The sequence below is a fragment of the Cylas formicarius genome, unplaced genomic scaffold (assembly GCF_029955315.1).
Source record: "Cylas formicarius isolate icCylForm1 unplaced genomic scaffold, icCylForm1.1 PGA_scaffold_5__7_contigs__length_24384050, whole genome shotgun sequence".
NCBI lineage: Eukaryota > Metazoa > Arthropoda > Insecta > Coleoptera > Brentidae > Cylas > Cylas formicarius.
In genome coordinates, this window is record NW_026844341.1 from 15,472,024 (window position 1) to 15,497,216 (window position 25,193).

At 35.1% G+C, this 25,193-nt stretch overlaps 1 protein-coding gene across 1 annotated transcript in view; it reads left to right on the plus strand.

The window, feature by feature from the left end:
- The window catches only part of LOC132701795 (octopamine receptor), a 301,768-nt gene that overhangs the window by 109,357 nt on the left and 167,218 nt on the right, over positions 1 to 25,193 (plus strand). The window contains exon 2 of the mRNA XM_060669996.1: positions 4,119 to 4,186. The gene's annotated coding sequence lies outside the window, so the exon portion shown is untranslated. The remainder of the gene's footprint in view (positions 1 to 4,118; positions 4,187 to 25,193) is intronic.

Here is a 25,193-nt window from a genome sequence, read left to right on the forward strand (position 1 = left end):
AAAAAACTTTTGAGGTTTCGGCGTGTGTCCGACAAATTAGCGAACCCCGGTCAAAGAGAATCGGGAATAACCGGAATTTCCCCGGAAATATTTAAACAAACGCGAAGTATTTATAAAAGGCGGTCCGGCTAGCTCGGATGCGGGTAATAAAAATTTCGAGGAAACGCTTCGCATTGAGGCGGGAGCGGTTTGGCCAGCGCCGCGCTGAATTTGTGGGTTCCGCTTCAGATAAGATAGAAACGCATAAAGCTAAATGTTATCTGAACCAGTTTGTGTGTTCTAAACCGGCAAATTTTGCCCGGGGCCCATCAATTTATGAGTGGGGGTGGATTGTATGGCTGAAGGTTCGGGTGCAGTTCGCGTGCAGTTCCTGAACTGCGATCTTAACTGGAGATTTAAGTTTTAGCGAGCCAAATGAGCTAAGCTGTTCCAGTAGACATTAATATCATTCAGATGCATGCTCCGACAATAGATAAATGACACCAGCCACAAAAAACTTACGAAGGTTGTATACGAACATGGGTTAAAGACATATTGTGATTCCGAAATGGGATCAGACCATAACCCAGTAACGGGAACCATGAAAAAAGAACTGTAGAAAATAAGACGACCCCACGAAGAGAAAAAATGCATACCTATACAATATTAAAAAAACTGAGATGAAAACTAACCTTCACCAAAAAATAAATAATGCAGTGGCTAATATAAGAAACTTATCTGGGTTCGTCGTCTCGTGCGACAGTATAGTCATCAACACAAACAAAACAATTGGACCACCCAACAACAACAGGAAAAAATGGATGACCGATAAAATCCTCGCGCATATGGCTCGTATAAAAACAAATACCAAGTAAAATTCAAGGCAATTGATAGAGACATGACACAGAAATGGAGGAGCTAGAGGAAAAGCATGATCACTTTAATATACACAAACTTGTAAAGGAAACTACATGATTTACAAGATCCTATAGACCAAACAATATTATCGACGATAATAACATCATCGTTAACTCTGGTAAACTGCTAAATCATTGGAATACCAAACTGCTGTTTAGCGAAAATAAACAAAGAATCTTTGTGGACACTTTTACACGTGAAGACTCCCCCGAAATTTTGAAATCTGAATTAAAAGTTATAAAATAAGCAAGGCAGGGGAAAGCAGCGGGACCAGATGATATCTACCAAAAAGATATATTAACATAATGTTGCATTTCAGGACTAATTTTTATTTCTTTCAAATAAATCTAACAAATACAACCAAGAAAATTTGATGCTGTATACCATTAACAAATAATCAACAATATTTGTAGATTATTTTAATTATAGTAATAAAAGAAAATTTTATGAGGTCTAGCGCATATTGATTAGACCAGAAACTATCATAGCATTACCATTAAGTGCAGCCACGTTTTTGTTTTAAAACAGTTTTTTGTTTAAGCAGAATTCGGGTTGGAAGTTATTGGAGTTACTTAAAGGCCATTTTAAAACAGATTATTCATTTCTGCACACCAGGACTTGACAGTTTGAACAGTGCGGGATACTGTGTTAAAATATGAATCCTCCTCCCGCTAGTTGAAACCGATTGTTCTTTTAAAATAACTTTGGATTTTGCAGCATTAATGGTGCCTTCAATAAAAGACAGACGTCCAACTTCTTGTGAACACATGCAGGAAACTTAACTTTTTTGAGACACTGCGCGATATTCTTTCCCTGGCATTCGGATGATTCGACCCCCTGAAGTGCCCACACTTCTAACTTCGATTGATCGCTCCAAATGACTGAGTCCCATTGATCTGGTAGCCAGGTTTTATGCTTCTTTGCTCATAAAAGTCGATCTCGGTTTTGTTTTACAGAAAGAAGTGCCTTTTCGTTCTCCTAAAATAAAAATTTGATCTTCTTGAGATACATTCGACTTCTTCTTAGTTAGTTAACTTACTTTGTAGAATCCATATGCCATGTTTTGAAAACTTCTTAAACAAGAGTCTTTTAAAACTCGTCTATCAATTGCATGTGAGCACTTTCGATCTTAGACCGACGGTCCATTTTTCCGTGCTTTCAGGATGGTCAAATTTTTTTCAATGTTGTGCCCAGAAATCCATTTCATGCATCAGTGTCCTCGCTCGTCCAATTACTCGCTCCTGAGTTGTTGAAGATTACCAAAGTTATTCCTGTTTTAAAAAAGTTGACTCGAGTGTAACTGAAAATTATCGGCCCGTATGACTCCTTTGGAATTTTTCTAAACTCTTCGAAAATGTTTAATCTTTTCTTAAGAATAATATTACTGTTGAGCAAAACGGTTTTGTTTCAAATAAGTCATGCACAAGCATTCTAGCAATGTTGACTCAATATTTATTTGAATCTATTGACGATTTAGGTCGGATCATTATATTTTATTATCGAAACTCGTCGGGGGTACCACAAGGATGAAATTTAGGATCTCTTCTTTTTGTCATATTTATTAATCGAATTTTAATAAATTAACGTGCTTACTTTGGAAAGCTGAACATAAATTTATTTAATTACGTAATAAATAGAACTGTATTGAATCGATTAAGGGCATTTAAAGATTTGGAGATTGTCTTTGATTTCAGACCTACTTTTATACCTTCTATTGAGTAATTAGTATCATCGGCGTCAAGAGCGTTAGGTTTTGTAATAAAATGTTGTCGAAACTTCGACAATACTTCAACTACTAGAACACTGTACTATTCTTACGTGAGGTCTAAATTAAAATATGGGTCAGTGGTGTGGCGTCCAATATATCAATCACATTGATAGCTTGGATTTGATCCGGAGACGGTTCCTTAAATACTCAGTTTTTAAAGAAGATATTTACCCCCATATAGGATTTGACCATCAGGTACTATTAGGCAGGTTCGGGAAATCATCTCTGGAGGTTAGGAGAGCCATTAAAAAACATTTAAAATTTCTGCATGGTGCGGTCAACTCTTGAGTGACTTTTAAGCAGTGTAAAATTTTACGCCCCCAGAATGGAAGGCAGATTTAGGGATACATTTAATCTCTCTACACCTAGGACAAATGTTTTAGATCAGACGCCAATTTTGTTTATGTGTGGTAACTTCAATATTGTTTTATACATATAAGATATTAATGCGGATACACTTCGTGAGATTGTTGACTGTTTTTTGGATCATGCGTGCTTAGAGTACGTGTTCGAGTAATTGTTTTTTGTCCTGTAATATTCTCTTATTAATATATTTTCTGTATTCGAGTGTAAACCTGTTGAAAATAAATTTTGCTTATTATCATAAATTTGCTTATTAAACTAATAACAAATATTGTAGATTAGTGGTTAATAGTATATACCATCAAATTATCTTAGTTGTTTTTGTTACAGTCATTTTAAAAAAGTCAACATTTTATATGGGCTCGTAAAATAAATAAAACTATAAGACGATGACAACATGTTTAACAAAATGTACAGATCAATACAAATTTCACAAGACTGCTCATAAGCTGCGATTAGTTTCGAATGATGATAATGAGCCAGTTTTAAAGTTTTTATAAAAATAATTCATGGAAGAAAGTTTCCACCTTAACCACACAGCATCAGTGAAAGTAGGAAATTAAATCACGCAAAGTTTTCCTATAGATAAAGGTGTAAGAGACAGGGATCGCCCTTGTTGTTTAATTTAGAATTTGAAGCTGTTATTATTATTATTTTCGTAGGTTTTCTGAGGCTTCATGTCATCGATTTTTATTATCATTCAAAGGTGGACGTTATCTGAGAAATGTCTCTACTATTCTTTTCCTTATGTTAATACAACTTTCTGTAGAAACGTACTTTGTATACTTTACTATTGATTTAAAATTAAAGTATTAAAATGTATTTTTTGATCTGGAAAAGCTATGGTCATGCCGAGCTATAATGAGAACATTTATATCGATATAATGACAGTGGAAAATATGGAGTATAGTACATAAAACGAACGGCGTGATTAGCCATAGAGACTTCATAAATGGCGCAACATAATTTACTTTCATTTACTTTTATATCAATATCATTGCCTCGTTTCATTTAGATTAGATCCCCATAAAAATCATTCGACATTAAATTTTACGACTCACGATTGAACAATATCTGTTATCTTTTCCAGGAAGTCCAAGCTAATGGTCGTACACTCGGCAATGCCCAGCGAAAGCCGCGATAAGCCATAAATTTTCGGTGAGTATTTTTACTTTATTCGGTTGATTTGAGACTACGTTGACCTGGATAATTTGAAAATGTCAAAATTTAACTTCAACTGTGTTTTATTTAATTTTATAAATGCGGTCAGTATAATATTAAGGGCCAACTTGACCCCAAGGACTGCTTGAGCCGTCAGCCTCAGTTTGTATTTTTTATTTTTTTATAGTTGATCTAGCTAGCTGGCTTCCGCTCCATTAAGGTCACAATTGTCTTTCGTTAGTTTGGAAAGTGTATGGCTCCATAACAAAAAGAAAAGAAATGCAATATTATGTCAATTTAGGAAAGCGTTGTTCAAGCAAATTGACAACAAGAACCTCCCTGTAAATCGGCTTCTTATTGTTTTATCGATGGTAAAGGGCCTCCCTTTCAAGGTAGGTCAAGTAAGTTAAGACCATTAATCGTGTGCTACACTTTTCCAACTTTGGATCCAGCTTAATCTTAAAGGGTTTCTTTGATCGTATTGTTTCAATAGTTCAAAACATTGATCTTCAACTGCGACTAGTTTAATTTCATTCCCAGTTCAGTTGTTATTTAAGTTCAATGTTTATTTTGTCATTTCCTTGTTTCTAACTCCAAATGCTATTTTAATTATGTTTGGAAATTTCCCCCAAACATTTACGCGCCACCCTTTCCTCTTGCCCCATCTACAACAAGTAGATTTCGTTCGTAAAGAGCGTCAGATGTTATCTAATTCTGTTCGGAATTAATTTTCAGACAAGTAATGCAGTATAAATTATACTGATTAATATTCAGCAGTGCCTCAGTTTATTCGGGCGTTTCGTTTCGGCTCTCGTTGCTGAGGGGCGGGGGGAGGCCGAGTGGTCCATTGTTTGTTGTCGAAAATGTCTGCTCGTTTATCCCATTAAAAGGGTCGTTTTAAATGCCGCATCGGCATTGACATTGTGCTCGCGTTTCCTCACTTCCAGCATCGTTTTGAAATAGTTCAACATCCATCCAGCAGGAAGGAAGAAATATGCGAGTTAATACGAAACTAGGCCTCGCATTAAGCCGAAAATCTGACTCGATTAATGTACGCCACAAGGCGTATTGATAACATAGAAGCAATGAGGCTATTTTGCATTTTGGTTAGGTTTCAAATTAATTTGTAACAATTTTGAATGTCAGTTATTTGCTATAAAATAAATAGTTTTTCTTAGATCTACATATACAAAGTTTCCGCGCTAACAATGATACGAGACATTTTTTCGGAACTTTTTGTTTTAGTTTTCTACATAGTCTCCTTGTTCCAGCGATGCATCTTATTTCTGTAACCCGTCCAAATTTTACCCGGTGTTTTTCGCAGCAAAATAATTGTTCACTCATTTTACGAAAATCTTTTTCCTCCAACGCAGTTTTCAGACGAGGGTACAAAATAAAGTCGCTTAAGTCTAGATCTGGTGAGTGAGGCAAATGGTCAAGCAGTTCAAACCTCAATTTGTGGATTTTTGCCATAGAAACCGCTGACGTGTCTTGGTAAAACAGGATTTTTTTTTGCAAATGCTTTTCAGCAATATCTGTCCTCACCTTGTCAAAAAATGATGCTTAGTATGGGTTCTCTTTTTTGGAGGTAATCGATTAAGATGACTCCAAAAGTCTCCGTCACTTTCCCAGCCGAAAAAACCGTTTTTGATTCGGGTGTATAATAAACTAACCAAAACTCGGATTTATTGCGCCTAAACTGCTCCAACAGAGCGTTGGAAACCTTCATTCCAACGGGTTTTTGGTCTAACGTGAGTAAACGCGGCACTCAATGCTCGGATAGCTTTCTTATAACTCAATCTTGATTTCAAATGTGACAACCAAATTCTTTGCACATTTCCATTTAAAACTGAACTCTAATTTGCGTAAGCGTATTGCCTTTCAAAAAGAATTATTATATCAGCTATATACTCAATTTTTTCCATTTTCACAAAAACACTCTCATCGACTCACTCACTCACCATGGTGATTTTTTTCATTGCTGCCTCCTTCAGTTCTCTTTTGTAATTGGAATACCACCAATTTTGAATATTCCAACATTGTTAAAATAGTAACCAAACATTTATTAAAACAGAAAATGAAGTAGATTATTTGCACTAGACGTCATATGGAGCACATTCACAGTGCATCCATAATTCGTATGCGAGGCATTGAACCCACTGCCTGCGCAAAATTTTCGATTGTGGAAAAAACACACAGGTTCCTGGTCTTCTGACTCTCTGTCTAAATCAAATTGCGGAGCAAGTTCTTCTGAGAAAATATTTAAGCTTACGTTATACTCCGCATCTGTTCCTGAGTCTTCTGATTTTTTCTTTCTTTTTGCTTTCTGGCCTCTATTTATTTTTTCGACTTTAATAGTCTCATTCAAAGTTTATTTCATAATTTTATTTGATGGTTTATCACTGCTGCCTGCTCAAGTTTCCTTTGGATGGAGAACTAAAATGAACTTTCGGACCTCTATTAGAGTTTCGCTTCTTCGGTAATGGCACCGGTGAAATAATAAATGGCGTTTCAAGCAAACCAGAGTCGCATATTAACCGCGGTATTGTTGGAACATGTTTTGAAGATGGACCCGATATTCCCTGTTCTGTCGATTGTTCTACTTCGGTTTCTGCTTAATACCCATGATTCTTCTTCGTCTGCGGATATCACATCACTTTTATTTAATTATTGACCTGTACCGTTTTGTTATTGTTCTTCCTAGTCTGCCTCATTGTAATCGGCCTGACTAAGGGCATGTCTATCAAAAGGGTCTTCTACTTTAAAACCGTTGGCTGGTATTTTTCTACAATTTTTAACAATATACTATTTACAAATCTTCTGGATATCTCTTGTATTCTTTGCCGCATATGCATAAAATGCTCTAAACTCCTGATATTTCAAATGGAATTTTGTCTTCGACGGATCGAAGAAATTAAGAGGTTTTTGGACAAGTGGTAAATCAAAAATATTTCTAAAATATTTCTAACTAGAATAACTAAATAACTAGAAAATATATAATTTCGTGAAAATTTGAACTTTTAGTTCTTATTTATTTTGTTATATGGATTTAAGTAAAGCCATATCAGTTCAAAAACTACTTAACTAATGTTATTTGTTTAATTGAATGAATATTCTTTTTAATTTTTTTTCTAAAAATAAGGCCTTCATCCCAATTATAAAATATTACTTGTCTCATTAATAAGGCAGGTTCTTAGTCAACAGATGCCTGTTTTGAAATGTTTGCAATGTTAAAAAGGCAACTGTGAGAAAGAGAATAATCTGCGTTATCAACCAAATAATTAAAAAAAAGTTAAAATTAGTCTAGGAGTCACTTTAACTCTACGGTTGCGGGTTGACTATAATATGATACGATCAATCAATCAATCAAGCACCTAGGAAATTGAGACAATCGGCAATGAATGAGGGATCCGCAGCTACGTAACGAAGTCTATTAACTTGTCTATTTGGAGGGTCGGCGAAACAGACCCTGGAAATCCTTCCAAACTTCACGCCGTTCCACGTCGTAACTTGTCAAAATTTATGAACGATCTATATCAGTATCGTCCTCATCAAGTTGCCCGTCGAGTAATTTTATCTGGATTCGTTACTCATCAGGTCAAAACCCTTATCAAATATTATATTACTTCGATATAGGGCAGTTCCTTCTGCTTAATAGGAAATATGCGACAGTTGCTAATTTCGCAAAGTGCATGTAAACATCGGGAAAGTAGGAAAAAGATTCATTCAAAGTTATTCTACTTAAAATTTAAAATTTTTAAATAATTCTAATGTTTCAATAGTATGCTATGCAAAAAGTTTAGTAGAGACCACATTAGTCACGAGTTTGATTTGGCACGAGCGCAGGGAGTATTTATTAAACGAGTGACCGAAGAAGTTTATTAATTATGCTTTTTCTACGACCGTTAGTTGGGTATATTTTTGCAAAACTCTAGGAAGAAATTCCCGTCCGTTCCCAAACCTGTAGTCACTGTACCGGAAGTGAAAGAATAGAATTTTATGCGATGTGATACCATTAACGTGATTCAGGAAATGCTCTAACTGTTCGCAGTTTTTATATTATATTACAATATTACCAAGTTCACAATGGAGAAAGAAGAAATTAGAACAATGCCATTCCTCGATGTCTTGGTCATAAGATCTGATTCAGTTCACATTAATACCTGCGTGTATAGAAAACCCACCCATATAGGCGAATATCTAAACGCATCATTCAACCACTCATCCACCAATCGAGAAATAATCGGTTATTCAAAGAGACTGAGTCCAGCCAAAACCAACTACTGATCATTCCTCATGTTAAGGGGTGCAAACTATAAGAAGTTTAATAGCAAGAACAAAACCAGAGAATATCACAGACAACATTATATGAAGTGGCGAGTGTGGAAAAACTTATGTAGGTGAAACGAATCGATCACCGGATGTAAAAATAGCAGAACACAATCTCCTCTATGTTTATTAATCCATTAGTTGTTCCCTGTTATTCCTCCTCTTTTGCATTGTCAGATCAGGTTTGTTTTCAGTCACTCTAAACAATTGAGACCCTCTATTTTGTCCTCTGAATACAGAACAGTTTTCGGCATTTAACTCTTGTCAAAAGTTCACGAACTGTACCTGCGATGCTTAAGACTGCTTTCTATTCGTCTATGTGACCACAAACTTCTAGACAGTTGATTGTGGCAGCTTTCAGCAAATTAAGCCTCAAGTGGAGACTATCATTACTAAACAGTAAAACTGGCCGTTTGGAATGTTGTAAGGGCTGATTCAATCCTACACCTAATTTTATAAACTGGGTCGTTGCTCTGTGATGTAGCATATTTATATGGATACTCTCGCAACGTTCTGTCCATTTATCCATAATGTCGCGTTGAGGTCGGACTGGCGGCTAAAAACTAAACTTTGACTTAGCAACTGAATCACACTTCCTGCCCCTACGATATGTGTAATGGAATTTTTCCACGTTTCTGGGGCAACAGTTTCTATTGCCACGTTTTTAAACAAGCATCGTGAGTTTCTTTTCAATTCCGCAAATAAGTTCAATCGGATTAAAATTGCAAGTGACATGGAGATCATCATAAAACTTTGTCATACTGTTCTATAAAATCATCTATCACATACTTATTTCGAAAAGGAACCCGATAATAATGTCCTTTAAATGTTCTTGCTAAAAATGGTACTATTAACCGCTCCACCAGGGAATTTCCCGCCCTGACATAGATGCAGCTCCAATATCACGATATAACTTTGTCTTTTTTTAAATATATATCTTAGTAGGCTGCGAAAAAAAATTGTCTTGCATCAAACAGTTTTTTATTTACAGCATTTTAAACAAGACTTGTCCGAAAAAATGTCGTACATAACGCAAATTAAGTATTTAGCAGTCATAAAGTTTTTGACAAAAGAAGAGGTAGCACATAAAATTATTAAACAAAGGCTGGATGGTGTGTACGGCCAAAGTTCTCCTTTGTATTCTGTAGTGAAAGAATGGGCAAAACGTTTTCGAATGGGGTAAGAGTCCCTTAAAGATGATTCAAAAACTGGTCGACCAGTGGAGGTCATAACGGAAGATATTGTTGCGATTGTGGAAGAGGTGGTATTGAGTGATCGACGTTTAAAGGTCAAGGAAATCTCAGAAATTACTAAGCTTTCTAAGGTTAGTGCAAGATGGGTTCCTAAAAACCTTTCGGCTATTCCAAAACAACGCCGTGTCGAGTGCGCGCGGTCTTTTTTGAAACTCTGTGGGTCGGAACCGAAGCCTGTGATAGAAACTATTGTGACGGAAGATGAAACTGTGGTTCTCTGTTATGGACCCTCCATCGAAAAAAGAATCAATGGAGCTGCGTCGTAAGGGTGAAGCACCTCCAAGAAAATTCAGAGTCTGCCAGTCAACAAAAAAGGTGATGGCCACGATCTTTTGGGATTGTGAAGGAATTCTTAGGGTAGATTTTAAAGGAACTAATACCACTGTCACTGACCGGAGGCGTGCGTCTTTTGCACGATAATACACCTGTCCACGCTGTTGGTGTTGCACAAGCTGCCATTTTAGAATGTGGGTTCCAACAGATAGATCATCCTCCCTATAGTCCAGATATGGCCCCCAGCGACTATTATTTGTTTGGGTATTTGTAAAAGGACTTACGTGGATGGCGGTTTAACGTTAAAAGAGGCTGTTTTAGCTCATTTTGCAGACAAAGCAAAATAATATTAAGTTATTAATAAAGAGATGTATTGAAGTTAAGGGGGATTATATTGAAAAATAATAAAAAATTGTTACTCTACTTTGTTTCTTTCATATTCAGGCCGGGAAATGTTGGAGGTGCCCTAGTATCAATCCCTCGTTATATTTGGTAAAAGAAAACGTATCCCCATAGCCAAGTGATTAGAAAAACCCACATCTAACACACATGATTCACAGTTACTATCCCATTCGCATACATTGGTAAGGATGTTATCCAGGCAGGCATCTATTCGTCTATTCTCATCAATCAATCGACATAGACCGTACAAAATAATAATTAATTACTAATCATTTTCCTCAATCGTTTAACGAACTATATCGTTAAGCTCGACTTAAAAGTAACTCCTGACTGCGGCCCGAAAGCGAAAATCACCTCCTTCATGCGGAAAAAACTAACTACTACTCTACAGGAAAGTGATGGGGGTTAATTCGGTTTCGCGTAGATTCCCTTTGAGCCCCGACGGTCGGTCGCGACCCTCTACTTTACTTTGCTCCGGCGGCGCCGGCGGGATAAGTTGCCTTTTGTAAATTAATACTTTGGAAAGGGCGGTATAAATTGGATCAATCGTACGGGGACAAAAAGGGCCGCCGACGCTTCCGCTCCATAAAGCGAGGGAAATAAGATGAAACATCTCTGAAATGGAATACGTTTGTATTATTTTTTTCTCATACCAACGCGTTTTGGTATGTACTACAAAGTTCTCATTTATATTTCTGCACCGACCTGCAGAATATATTCAAGAGAATAAGCAAAAACTTTTTATACAAAAGTTGTATGATTTATATCTCTATTTCCTCCTGAGCGTAACTTCACTTTTTTAAATAGAACACATTGTATATTTCTACTTAATACAAAAGTCCTCTTTAACCCGTTTTCAAATGTGTACACTTTGTTGGTATTTGGTTTAGCCGTTTTGGAAGTAGCTCAAGCTCAGATATAGAATTGAATAACCACCTTTTTTTCATTTTTACTGCGTCGGTTGTTTATAAATCAAACTTGCTGACGTTTGGCCCATCATCCTGTTGACTTCTTCAAAGTTTAAGCGAAACTGACTCGTATTCTACTCTGTAAAGTCTGTTCATAGATATAAGAAAATGATACGAATTAAGGAAAGACCCGGGCAAGCCGTAAAAATGAAATATGGCCGAACAGGTCCGTACTTTGCTTAGAATTTAATTATTTGGGGTTTTGTTATTAAAGATACTAAACAATAGTTATTTATGTATTTATGTATTTATGTTTAAATTGCTTAAAATTACCTATCTATCGCTATCATTGCCTGTTCTAATTATTATTTGTTCTATAGTATTTGCAATATGGATATACGATTGTTAAATCTAAAATAAAATTACAAATTATTTTTATTACCTAATTAAATTACTTAATATTATTCACATAATATATCAGAATCTGCTTTTTCTATATGTTTAACAGATTTGCCCAACTTTGTGGAGGGATGTTAAAAACTTCGGTTTCTATAAGTTTGAGGACATTGGAGTTAACACGGGGAAAAGCATTGTTACGACGAATGGCAGATTTCAGTTGGTGCCAAACATGTTCAATGGGATTAAATATACAGTGGTAAGGTGGAAACCTTAAAACTATATGCCCTAGATTATTTGCATAATTATCACAGACGTATTCCTTTTGTAAGTTCAAGCTTTGTAGAACCTCAATTAATTGCTTTTTGGTATAATCTTCGTGAAAATAAATGTCGTTATTATACATGTAGTTTGGATTGTTTTAGTCAACTGTCTACTGTGCTAACTTGCATTGTCCATTACAATTACGCTATTAGGAGGAATGTTTATTTTTAAACCAACTTCCAAATAAATCAGCGGTGATGTCAAAACTAACCAAAACTAAAAATGACTAAAGTAAAAAATTCTTTAGCTATCCTAAATACTGCTGTTTGTGACCGCCATTTTGCTGAACACATTTCTTATGCAATCGAATTGTATGTTATCTTGTAGTTAGTAACGTTTCCGGATTGTCTCGTAACTTATGAATTGGCTTCTTTACCGAAGTTCCAGGACATTATTACAAGGAGTTCTGTGCACGTGATTTTTTATGTGTCCCCAAAATGAAAAACTCATTAAAATTAAGTCGGAGGTGTAGTTCCGCCGTTCCCTATCCAACCCCCGGGATATTCCATGTTAAGAAAATTTTTTACTTGCACATCATTGTGAGGAGGAGCACCGTCTGGCTGCCATATAATCGGCGCTGACATATTTAGGGGTGAATCTTCTATATATTCTTCTGTTTGGTGCTCTAAGAGCGGTAAATAATGATCTCCAGTGCACTTTTGATCTATAAATATGGGTCCCATAATAAACTCATGTTTGACACCGCATCATACATTACTTAATTGGTACCCCTGGGTTGTAATTTCGTATATTTGTCAAGGATTATTTGAAGTTCAATATCGCGTATTTTGCCTATTACAACCCTTTCTTATAGTGAACGAACTTTTTTCAGTCCACGAAGTGTTTTTCAAAAAATTATTATTCTCATTTATTTATTTATTTACAAAAACCCCAAACAAAACTGCATCTTCCTTTAACATAAGTTTTTAAGTTTTACAAAATTTAAATGCGTTATACTTTTTACAAAACTTCTGGATTCCTCCTGCGTCGGTTTTTGCTGAGTCGAAATTGCTGACGTTTCACCAATCATCCTCTTGGCTTCTTCAGAGCTTGACTAAAACTGGCTCGCTGCATTTGCGCTTGATGTCCTCTCCATAAAGGCTCGTTAATTTTTCAAAAAAACTTCCACAGGCTACTGTAATACTTTTTAAAAAATTCTGGAATCCTCCTGCGTCGGTTTTTCCTGAGTCGAAATTGCTGACGTTTTGCCAATCATCCTGATGTCCAGTTTCAGTCAAGCTCTGAAGTAGACAGTCTTTGAATTTACATAAAAATTTCCTATTTTTGCCGACTTGTCAAAAACGAGTGGACTAAAATATGAAGTTTTAGATAATTGTAATCGGAATAAGATATTCTATTAAGCACGTATATAATACACCGGATGTTCCACTTAAAAATATATGATGTAGGCTTATATGACAGAAATTTTACAGTGTTTTATTTTATACGTCCCTACAAAACTTGGCTACTAACCCTACATTTTGATTTTTTGCTAACTTTGATATCTCTTAAAACAAAAAAGTTACAGCCAATTAAAATGTTATCAAGATAAATTGAACCCACGGTTCATAGTAGCTCCCTCGAAATTATATGTAGTAAATCTCAACCAATGCTAGCCAAATGCATTAATTTATTATAAAAATTTCCAGTTACAAACAGTTTCCATTAGCCGTTAGAAGATCCCGACCCTATTAATTGTGTTCTATGGACTAACTACGCAAATCGCGCGTTTTCCGACTTCACTTTAAACTAACCAAAACTAATCAAAATTTCTTATGTTCTGTAATAACAAAAAATACTCAAAATTAAGAGAAAAAATTACAATAAAGTTGTTCTTGCCCTGGCACAACGGAGCACTCTATATACATAAAAAATACTATACATGCAATATATACTCAGAGTGAAACACTTTTTGCAGTTAACTTTCTTCCCATCTGTCCTACTTAGTGAGATAAGATATAGGAGCATCTTAGATGGACCATCCTGTACCTGTATGTTTCCGAATGTTTTCGTTTTAAGCTTGTATGATTCTCCGTGTACTACTATATATATAAGGGTCAATAAAACCTATTCTATTTTTGAAAATATTTGTGCCGCCGCTAATATTATGAAGACGGGCGCAACTAGTGATCGATTTTGTGGGGGTTTCCCTTGCAACCCTCCGGCTTTGGAAGATTTTAATGTCGAAATTTTAATATAAATCGGGCGGAGTCGAACGGGCGGCGCGCGGGATTAATAATTCCCGAGAGATTGCATTTTCCCACGAACAGTGGACCGGGAAACGAAATTTGCTTAGGAAATATCTATTAGAAGATGATCCTGCCACGCAAAATTTATAACTGGTAATATAGTGTATATCCGAAGCGCCTGGCTTTAATTCTTTTGTAAAACGGTTTGGGCAGAAGGAAATGGGAAGGGAGGGTGCCCAATAATGCAAGTGCAAGATTCTTCAAAGCGGATTAATTAACCAGAAAATGGCCTAAAATGTGAGTTGTTAAGGACTGTCAAATATTAGAAAACAAACTTGCCGTATGCTATAGACGAAATAATTGTATCCTTACTATTGTAAATTTAATGCCATAGAATTGGTGAGGGCTCAGTGCAAAACATTTGTCAATAAAAATATTGTAAGTGGGGCAAGGCACGATGATACTGCAGTGGTATCTATTTGGAAGGCAGCTCTCTATATAATTACCAAAGAAAATGGGATCAGTTGTATATATAACACATTCAGAAAATATAATAAAAGAAAATTGGGAAGAAGGAAATATGGGAGGGTGGAGCAAGGCGCCCCCCTGGGGCAAAGAGGCGCATCTGAAAAATTAAACAAAACATTTTTTTCGGTATTATAATTATAAATTCTGGTTATTTGTAAATTTTTAGCCCTTTGCGTAACACCAGGTATAAAATGGACCGCATAAAATTTCTAAAAAAAGCTATTCCATATTATTATAACCGAATCATAATTAATTTATTGAAAGTGTTATTTTTGGAACAATTCAATGAATTTACCCTAAAGCCCGAGCTTTCGCAAAACTAATAAATACCAATAAGAAATTTTTTAATCGATAGAAAAATAGTTACTAATCAGTAACATTTTTTTATTAAATTCTTTTTAATAAATAATTATAATTATTATATATAACATTATAAATAGGGGAGAGTGGGGCACGACGACAAAAGTTTCGGCAAAAATTGGGTAAATTTAGTTAAATGTCAAAAATAAATCGACTTGATGGTTAAAAGCCACAAAAAATAATAAAAAGCTTAAGTGGTCCGCCTTGCCCCACCCTTCCCTACACTTGATATAACGGTATAGTCTCAATCTTTTATGTTATTGGGTAAAGCCATTATCAAAAAAATTATTCTTACTTAAGGAAATACTCATTCAGGGTTCCCTAGGGGAGTACTCTGGGACCTATTCTGTTCTCAGTTTATACAGCTGACTTCTCTACTTTTCTTAAATTTTGTAAATCTCATCAATACGCCGATGATAATCAGTTATATTTATCTTTTGTTGCTAGTGAAGCTTTAGATGCCGCTACTAAAATAAATTTAGAGCTAAAAATAATTGCGGAGGCTCACAACCTCTTATTTAATACTAACAAAACGTAGATGTTGTTATTTGGAAATAAAAGGGAAGATATTGTAAAAAAACGCCTCTTTACACTAAATGATGAGATTATCTCTCCTTCTTCAGACGGGTGTAAAAATTTAGGATTATGTTTTGACGGTGACTTGGGGTTTTCTAAGCATGTTGCCTTCTATAAGTTGAGGACACTGCATATTCATAAACATTTTCTCAGTAAAGAAGTCAAACTTAAACTCTGTGATATGTTAGTTTTATCCCATGTCGCTTATTGCGGTATTGTCTATTGGCCAGTTATACTTAATCGAGATAAGGAGAGACTCCAATGACTTCGGAATGCTTGTATTCGTTTTAGTTACAATCTCAGAAAGTATGACCCTATTTCACAGTGCCTCTCTGATCCGTGTTGGTTCAAGCTGGATATAAAATTCAGTTAGCCACTTTTGTTTTTGTTACTATACTTCAAGACCCCGTCGTACTTGTCTGACAAACTTTGCAGAGGAAATGATATTCATCATCGAGACACCCGTCATTGTTTAAGATATTGCGTTCCTAGACATACTTCGGTAACTTTCCAGAGATCTTTTAGCTATAACGCAGTTAAATTATTTATTGACATTCCTTACGCTATAACGTCCCTCCACACAATAAAGTCCTTCAAAAAACGTTAATATTGTTTATTAGACCCGCCCGTAACTAGCAAAAGCGTATGAGTTTATGATGAGCGTCTATTTCTTGTGTTTGTGATGTATGTACGGGTGTATATTTTGTTGACAAGTATGGTGTTGGTGCTGTTGTTCTTGTAGTTACATGGAAGAGCGTAAATTGCGAATGTCGCCACTCTTGTATTGTAATATTTGATTTTCAACAAAGGCAGTTTATTGTTATTATTATTATTATTTTGAATTGAGATACAAAAAAGCGACGATACAATAATGTGACTGTTTGACGTGTTCCTCTATATCGTGGCATGTTTAACCCCATAGAGTATTTTTGGAACCAAATAAAATCTAACGTCAGAGCAGAAAATGTTACTCTTACTTTAAGTCCCAGTATTCTAAGTGATAAAAAATGTAATTAATAACATACCAATTGAGAGCTGGAATAATTCAGTACGGCACATAATAGAAATTGAGGACTCTTACATTTCAATCCTCGCTTTGAATTTATTTTATTTATTTTATACAATTTTCTGTCCTTTAATACCTAGTGGACACGACTTTTATTGCCGTCGGCTGGTAACTTCCATAATTCCGGACAAAAGTCAGTACGATGAAAATTGAGACAGACTATACCATCACATGTTATTAATTTAGGTAGGTAGTGGCAGTTGGCTCTGATGATGAAGATGTATCATCGTAAATACATACTAAACATGGTTTTATGGTTTCTATTTTATACGGTATGATATTTTTTTCATTTTCTATTTTTTGATATTGTTTTAATTTTTGTTGCATATGCAGAGTTTTCGGGCAATACTTTATTTACTACTTTTTATACTTTATTATTTTTTTAATGTAGATTCATCTCCTCAAATATCATTAAGCAACACCCTGATCCATTATTATTATTATCGACCTCTAAGTATCGTACTACTAGTTAAATTAATAAATGTCAAGTACAACTGATTCTGTCTCTCCTACTCAACAACATCTGTTGAAGAAAGATGAATAATCTATTTTATTCTGCCCTCCATTTTATTGACACGTCTATCACAATGGTTGTCATTTGATTGAATGCATTCTCCAACTACTCAATAAACACGCTTCCTTAAGAAATTTCAATTTCAAAAAATGGCATAATTTTAAATATTCTCCCTAGACCACATAATATTAGATTCATGCAGAAGCTTCGAATCAAATCACTAAAAAAATTGAAGTCTACCAGGAATTCTCATCATTATAATTCTAAAGAACTCAGAAACTATACGACCTCGGTTATTCGTGCAGAAGGGAAGGCCCATCTAACAAATAAGTTACAAAAATGTAGTGTGCAAGATAAATGGAAAGAATGTTTTCAAAATAAAAATAACCCCTTACCACTTAACTTCTGTTGAATTGTCATGTCAAAAATTTTGGAAAAAGTACTTCAAATTCAAATGAGGAAGTGTTTGAATAGGTAAAATATTGTTTCACCAAATCAGTCCGCATTTCGAATTGGTTATAGTTGTGCAAGTGCAATGGCAGATTTTACCGATGACTAAGTCCGAGGAAACGATGAGGGTCATATATCGTCATTAATTCTGCTCGATTTGAATCAAGCCTTCGATATGATTAAGCACGAATGGCTTCTGAATACATTACATTATATTCGCTTCAGTAATGCTACCCAAGAAATTATTGGCATCTTTAGAATGAACAGAAGTCAGCAGAATAATATATATTTTCAGTGCGAACTTATAACTTGTAGTCTACCGCGGGGTAGAATATTGACATTAAGATGAATAATTGTAGCATACAAATCGTTGACAGCTGTAAAAGTTTGGGACTAGTAAGGGGCTCAGAGGTTCGTTTTAACGATCATTTCACGTCTAGGTTGACACTTTTTAGCGAAAGAAATGAATTTGGGTTGAAATGTAAGTTGTTAAGGACTGTCAAAAATTATAAAACATACGTATGCAACAGACGAAATAATTGTATCCATACTATAGTATATTTAATGCCATAGAATTGGTCTATTGATATATTCTGATTCCTTAGTGCTCTCATAGTTAAACTATAGTGACATGGTTTATGGCCCGTTCTTGAACTCGGTTGACATAAAAATAATTCAAAAGCTTCATAGACCCCCACTGAAACAATGGGAGAATGTAGAAGATATCATGGATAGCGAGTCAGACGGTTCTACAACATATGAACAAAGAAGACAGAAGACAAAGACAGCTGGAGTATTTTACCCATGAGAAATAAAAAATATAAATTGCTCCATATAATCACGCAAGGAAAAATGGAGGGAAAACGTGATATTGGTCGCCGAAGAACGTGTTGGTTCAAAAATCTTCGTCAGTGGTATGGAGTAAGCACCACCACATTGTTTAGGTCTGCAGCGGCCAAAGTGAAGATCATGCGACTGATCGCTAATCTTCTGGGAGGACACGGTAATTGAAGAAGAAGGAGACAAATCCTTTGATTTCCCAATATAAGGCCGCTAAAGTCAAGTCTTGATGAAGCGTAGGCAGGTTTTAAATCTTGTACCGAACCAAACTCTCACTCTACGTTAAATCTATTAAACCTATTCTACGGACACTAGTAGAAGGTTGCGCATCAATCGTATTAAAAGCCGATCCTCGTCTTGAGCAAGTTGAGCAGGACGTTCAGAAGTAGCTCTAGGAAAGTCGCCTGTATCTCTCAAACATCGATGGACATTGCTAAAAACAGGTCCTCTAGGCACTCTGCGAGTGGGATATCTTGTATTGTATTGTATAAACATTGTACAACACGCAAAATTAATTTAATTGACGTTTATTGTCACAATACATAAGATCCTGGCTGTAATACTATTAATAGCCGAACGTCTTACTGCACCAAATAATTTAATAAAGCGGTTTCTCGTTAAATACTCTTTAAAATTTCATATTTTCGTTTTGACTTGAAATCACCGCAGCAACACCCTCCCCAGTTTCGGCAGTCATCTCGTGGGACACCCTGGATATATTCAGAATGTCCTTAGCGGATGCAATACAATGACGTAAAATTATACAGGGTAACACATTTAAATATGCACAACTTTATGTAATCATTCAAAAAATTAAGAATATAAATCTTTAAATCTATCCACCCCATTGGATTCTACGTAAAAAAAAACCCTATAGATGTATTTTTATTTTTTCGATGGCTTAAATATTAACAGGTGCTGCAAATGGAGACATTTTCAAAATTGCCCTGTGGCTCTGAAACGTTATCAAAGTTGACGGCATCTTTCGTTTCACAAAAAAGTAGCAGCAAACCGTAAGCCTCTAGTTTTACTCATAACCGAGATATCCCGCAATGACAGCGCGTTTCTGAACGTTGTAAGGAAATAATTTTTTATTATATATTACCTAAAGTTTCGGAATTTAAATTCAGGTAAAATTGTGTTCCGTAATAGAAAATAGTTTTATACTTACCTGTGTTTAATATTCTTTGGTTTGGTATACTATTTAGTTTAAATTTATTAGTAGTCATTCTTATTTTGTGTGTTATACAGCGTATGTTGAATCGTGTGCGAATTATGCAAAATATGTGGTCAAGAGATGTTCCCAAATGTAAAAAACACTATTCTATGGAGACTAAGGAAGTTATAAACAATGTTTATTTGACTCTCATTGAACGTGGTGCCAGCAAGCAAGCATCTTTAGAAGAAGCGGCCACATTGACGAAAATTCCAACATCAACTGTATGGAAAATTGTGAATCATCCCATTTCAGCGAGGAAAAAAAGAAGCGATTTACCAGTTATACGAGGAACAAAGCGTGCCTACATTAGATATCTTAATTAGGAGGCTTGAAAAAGATGAAACCGGTGTTAAATTTGGCAGAACTACCTTATGGAAGTGTATGGAATCTTTTAGAATTCGGAATTGGCGGCTGGAATATCTACAATTATTTACTTGGATGAAACCTGTTTCGACACTTATGATACCCCGGAAAAGGGTTGGGTTGACTCCACTGATAAGTGTAAAACAAACGCGCCATCATAAAGAGGTAAAAGAATAACCATTTTGCATGCTGGCTCTAAAGATCGTTAGATTCCAAATGGACTTTCTCTGTCTACGAAAAATATTAAAGATTTTTCCCTGGATTACAATGAAGACACCACCGCCGATTTATTTGAAAGTTGGTTTAAAAACAAACTAGTTCCAAACATTCCCCCTAGTAGCGTCATTGTAATGGACACAGTAGACAGTTGACTAAAACCCCTTCCTCATGTGACACAAAAGCAACAATCCAAAACTACATGTATAATAACGACATTTATTTTCACAAAGATTATACCAAAAAGCAATTAATTGAGGTTCTACAAAGCTTGAACCTTCAAAAGGAATACGTCTGTGCTAATTATGCAAGGCTTCCACCTTACCACTGTATATTTAATCCAATTGAACATGTTTTGCACCAACTGAAATCTGCCATTCGTCGTGACAATGTTTTTCTCTGTGTTAACTCCAATGTCCTCAAACTTATAGAAACCGAAGTTTTTAACATCCCTCCACAAAGTTGGGCAAATTCTGTTAAACATCTGGAAAAAGCAGAAGAATCGTATATCCATATTGCAAATATTATAGAACAAATAATAATTAGAACAGGCAATGATAGCGATAGATAGGTAATTTTAAGCAATTTAAACATAAATACATAAATAAATAAATAAATATTGTTTAGTATCTTTCCTAACAAAACCCCAAATAATTAAATTCTAAGCAAAGTACGGACCTGTTTCCGGCATATTTCATTCTTACAGCTTGCCCGGGTCTTTGCTTAATTCGTATCAGTTAGTCACTTTCTTATATCTATGAACGGACTTTACCAGGAGTACTTAGGGCAACACCAGGGAAGAACAAGTAAAGAGTGCTTTGCTTGGCACAATTAAGGAAAAATTCTTCCTTTACAGCGTGAGCAAGAATTTTCTCCTTACATAACTTGGCTGAGTTATTGTGACACAAATGCAACACGGAATTCATTTTTCATTCAATCTTCGATATAATTGATGGATCGGTTTTATAATCGACCAAGAAGGTGGAGGCATAGAAATTTACAATCTAAATTATTATTTAAATATAATATATCCGGAATTCCGGTTTCTATTGTGTTGCGTATTCCGGAGCGGCTTTAGAATTTCATTTCGGAGGAACGCGTCTTTTCCCCGACTTTCATTTTCTCTTTCGGAGCGGAAACCGTCTTTCGGGATACAAAAGAGCAGCGCCGCAGCTAAAAGAAAGGCCCGTAACAATTCTAAAAGGTCGGAAAAGGACGATGTTTACACCGATCGCATTCTAATGGGGGGAGGGCCCGTAATTAAAATCAAGTTAAAAGCGTTTCAGCTCTCGGACCAGCATTTTTTTTCACGCGTCGATAACGTTTTAAACCCCGATCGAGGGCGTAATTTCGAAAGAAACGTCACGTAATATTGGGCGTTATCGGATTTGTTGGTTACGTCCGAGTCGTCGCCTATACTAACGAGATTGTATCAAAAGGAGACTGGAAAAGTCGATGAGGAAATTGCTGAAAAGCTGCAGACGGGAAACTCGATTTGAAATGGATTCACAACTGCGTCATAGAAAATTTATGCAAATTTTATAGTATAAAATGCTGCTGATGATGTGAATTGTGTTGTAGTTGTAACACAATATACCTCCAATCCAATTCAAGTTTGGTTTAATCAATTTGTTTTGTATTAAGTAAATTGATTGGGTTTGTTGTAGTATCTTAAGTTCACATATTATCAAATTAGGCAAGCTTCACTAGGTATATTAAAGTGCAATCCATATATTACTTTAAGTGCTTTAACTTGTAGCCTTTGCAATTTTTCAAGTTGGGCTATGATTGTGTTTCCCCAGCACTTTAACAAGAATCTCAGGTGTGGCTCTAGGAAGGTATTATATAGCAGCTGTCTTGTTTTTTACCTAAGTTGATGAGAACATCTTTTTATTGCACCTAGCTTGCTGCTTGACTAATTTATTTTTCTTATAATGCTAACATTTTTGAACAAACGTCGAGAACAGCTAGGGATTCTCCGCTATCACCAGTCATCGCGAATATATTTGAGAAGAAAGCTCCCGACACCTTCCATCTGCACTAAACAACTAACCAAAATTATGGAAATGCTACCTTTGTTATTTGACCTGTAGGTTAAGAATACTATTGAGAATAATTATCTCCCAGTCTTAGATATTCTGATCAATAGAACATCAAACCTAGCTGTACAGAGACGTAAAAACATCTCAATCCGAGTCATCACAAAATACACTTCACCATAATCTTCCAAAGACAATGAGTCCGAGAGGAACCTCATATTTGTCAAACATCTCTCAACATTTTCGATATGTCAAAGACGAAATTCGGTTTGAGGTATCAGGAGTTTACAGTATTCCATGCATATGCGACTGTACATTGGAGAGATCGGGCAAAAAAGATCAACTAAGTTTAAAGAACATAAAAGACATAAAAGAGTCTTAAGACTGCGACAAAAAAATCATCAGCAGTTGCTGAACACAAGGACAAATCCGAGAATCTATAGAAATCTATAAACAACCAAAAAATCTTAATTAAGACTCAGATCTGTATCTTTCACCAATATGGAAAATTGTCCCTTCCTTTAAACTAAAAAGAGGTACAGAGTTGAATGCCCAGTTTGAGTCAAGCTGTGAAGAAGCTAACAGGATGATTGACGAAACGTCAGCAAGTTCGATTCAGCAACAACAGAGTCACGAAGAATCCAGAAAATTTGTAAATAGTATGATAATTTAACTTAAAAAAAATCCTAAAAATGTCCACAAAAATTGTTATATAAATAAATAAAATTAATTAAAAATAAAATTTTAAATTTTTTATAATATAATTTGAAGCTGACTTTCCTTCATGAAGGGGCAAATTGTTGACTTCAGGGCTACGGAAAAAGTATACCATTTTTTTTTGTTAATTTTTGTAATTCATCAAGATTTAAAATAAGCTTGATGCAAAATATAAACTTAAACTACAAGCAAATTTAGGAAATTAAATTTATTCATCAAAATGTACTCCATTGAATTTAATTTAATTTCGATACAAGTTCCTAAGACAGACCTACTAAAACTACTACTTTCCGTCACTTGAATTTTTCTTTTGCTTCGTTTACGAAATAACAACATTGCCAAATTTCAAGCAAATCCTTTGGAAAATATTTTAATTAATTTATAAAACATTATTAAAAACTAATCTTTAAGACCCTGTATTTGCATTACATTTAAGCACCAAAATTTTTTGTGAACTCTTTAAAATTGCCGCGTCCTTTTTACACACCCTCTAAATTTCATTATTAGATATGAATTAGTCAAAGTGCCAATTCTATGGCGTTAAATATACAATGGTAAGGAGGCAATTATTTCTTCTGTCGCAAATATGTTTTATGACAATCTTTAACAACTCACATTTAAATAATTTTCTGGGTAATTAAGCCGCTTACTGCTTATTTTTTTATTTTTATCTTTAATTTTAACTATATATAAACTGTCACGTCAAACAATTGTTCCCTTTTCCGTGAAAGAAGCCTATTACTAACACCAAGCATATCCGTCAGCAATTGGCCGTTCACTCAATTTTTGCTTTTGACCTTCACCGACGATTATCGGAGACTACAAAAGCGCCTCCTTCAATGTCCTCCCGTCAGGGTGGGGGCCATTTCGTTTTCCGCTTAGAAATCAATTTGTTCCGCTCTCGAGTCCTCACGTCCTATTCTCCGGTTCCTCAAACGAGCCTCCGTTCATTATTAAAAACCTTTGAATTGATCGGGTTAATTGCGATGCCGATACAAGTTCCCTCGGCATAATAGACAGATTCTTGCAACTTTGATAGCCGCTAAAGTCTATGGCTACGTGCTCAAGGATATTGTCCAACGTCCCAAAAAAATTATCCGACAGTTAGAACCCGTTCCTGAAGCCTTAATAAATGTAAGGTCATTTGAATGACTGAATTGTTTTCTTTGTCAGTGAAATCGTTCTAAATTGAATTGGATATGAATTGAACTGTGGTGGTGTGGGCTTTTACTTGATGAAAATCCATTTATCAAAATAAATAAGAACTAAAAGTTCAGATTTTCACGAAATTATATATTTTCACATGATAATTGTTTCGACAACATCGTGTTTTTATCAAATGTAATATTTACAAACTACCTGATACTATATATACCGAAAAATAACCAGAAAACCGTAATTAATGTTGTTGTAAGAATTTAAGCTCAATAAAGCAGAGGTATTTAAATCTAATTGATCGTTGAGCAATACATTTGAATGTCTCATTTTGTTAATCTCTATGGCTTCCAATAAATTTAATTTTCTACTTTTTGTGGCTGTATGTAAAATTCCAAAATTGTAGTCAAAAATGTGTTTTTCTGTGTTTAAGTGTGTAGCATAATTTGAATCTAGACTATTGTTTTTAAACGCTCTTTTATGTGCGTTAAGGATCTACCTGTTTGTCCAATATAAATTTTAGTACAAGATCCGCATTTCAACCTGTAGACACCTGATTTTTGAGATTTTGGATATTTGGTTTTATTGTTTTTTCTTAATTTTTCTTATTGGTGGATAGTTCGGAAAGCTATAAGGTTCTCCTATGTATCTAATTGTTTTAAATTGTTCGTTTGTATTAGGTTTCGGATTGTTGCCGTTGTTCAGTGCAATTTTTTTAATGTCCTTTGCTGTATTTTTCTGGTGAGAGTGGCCTATTAAGAAGTCTGTGTATAAAAGAGTGAAATGTTATAGCAATAGTCTTAAACAGGAAAAAGGATAATTATTGGACAAGTTAAAATAAATCGCAAAGTATTAAAAATAGGTATATGACATAACTGCTCCAAATA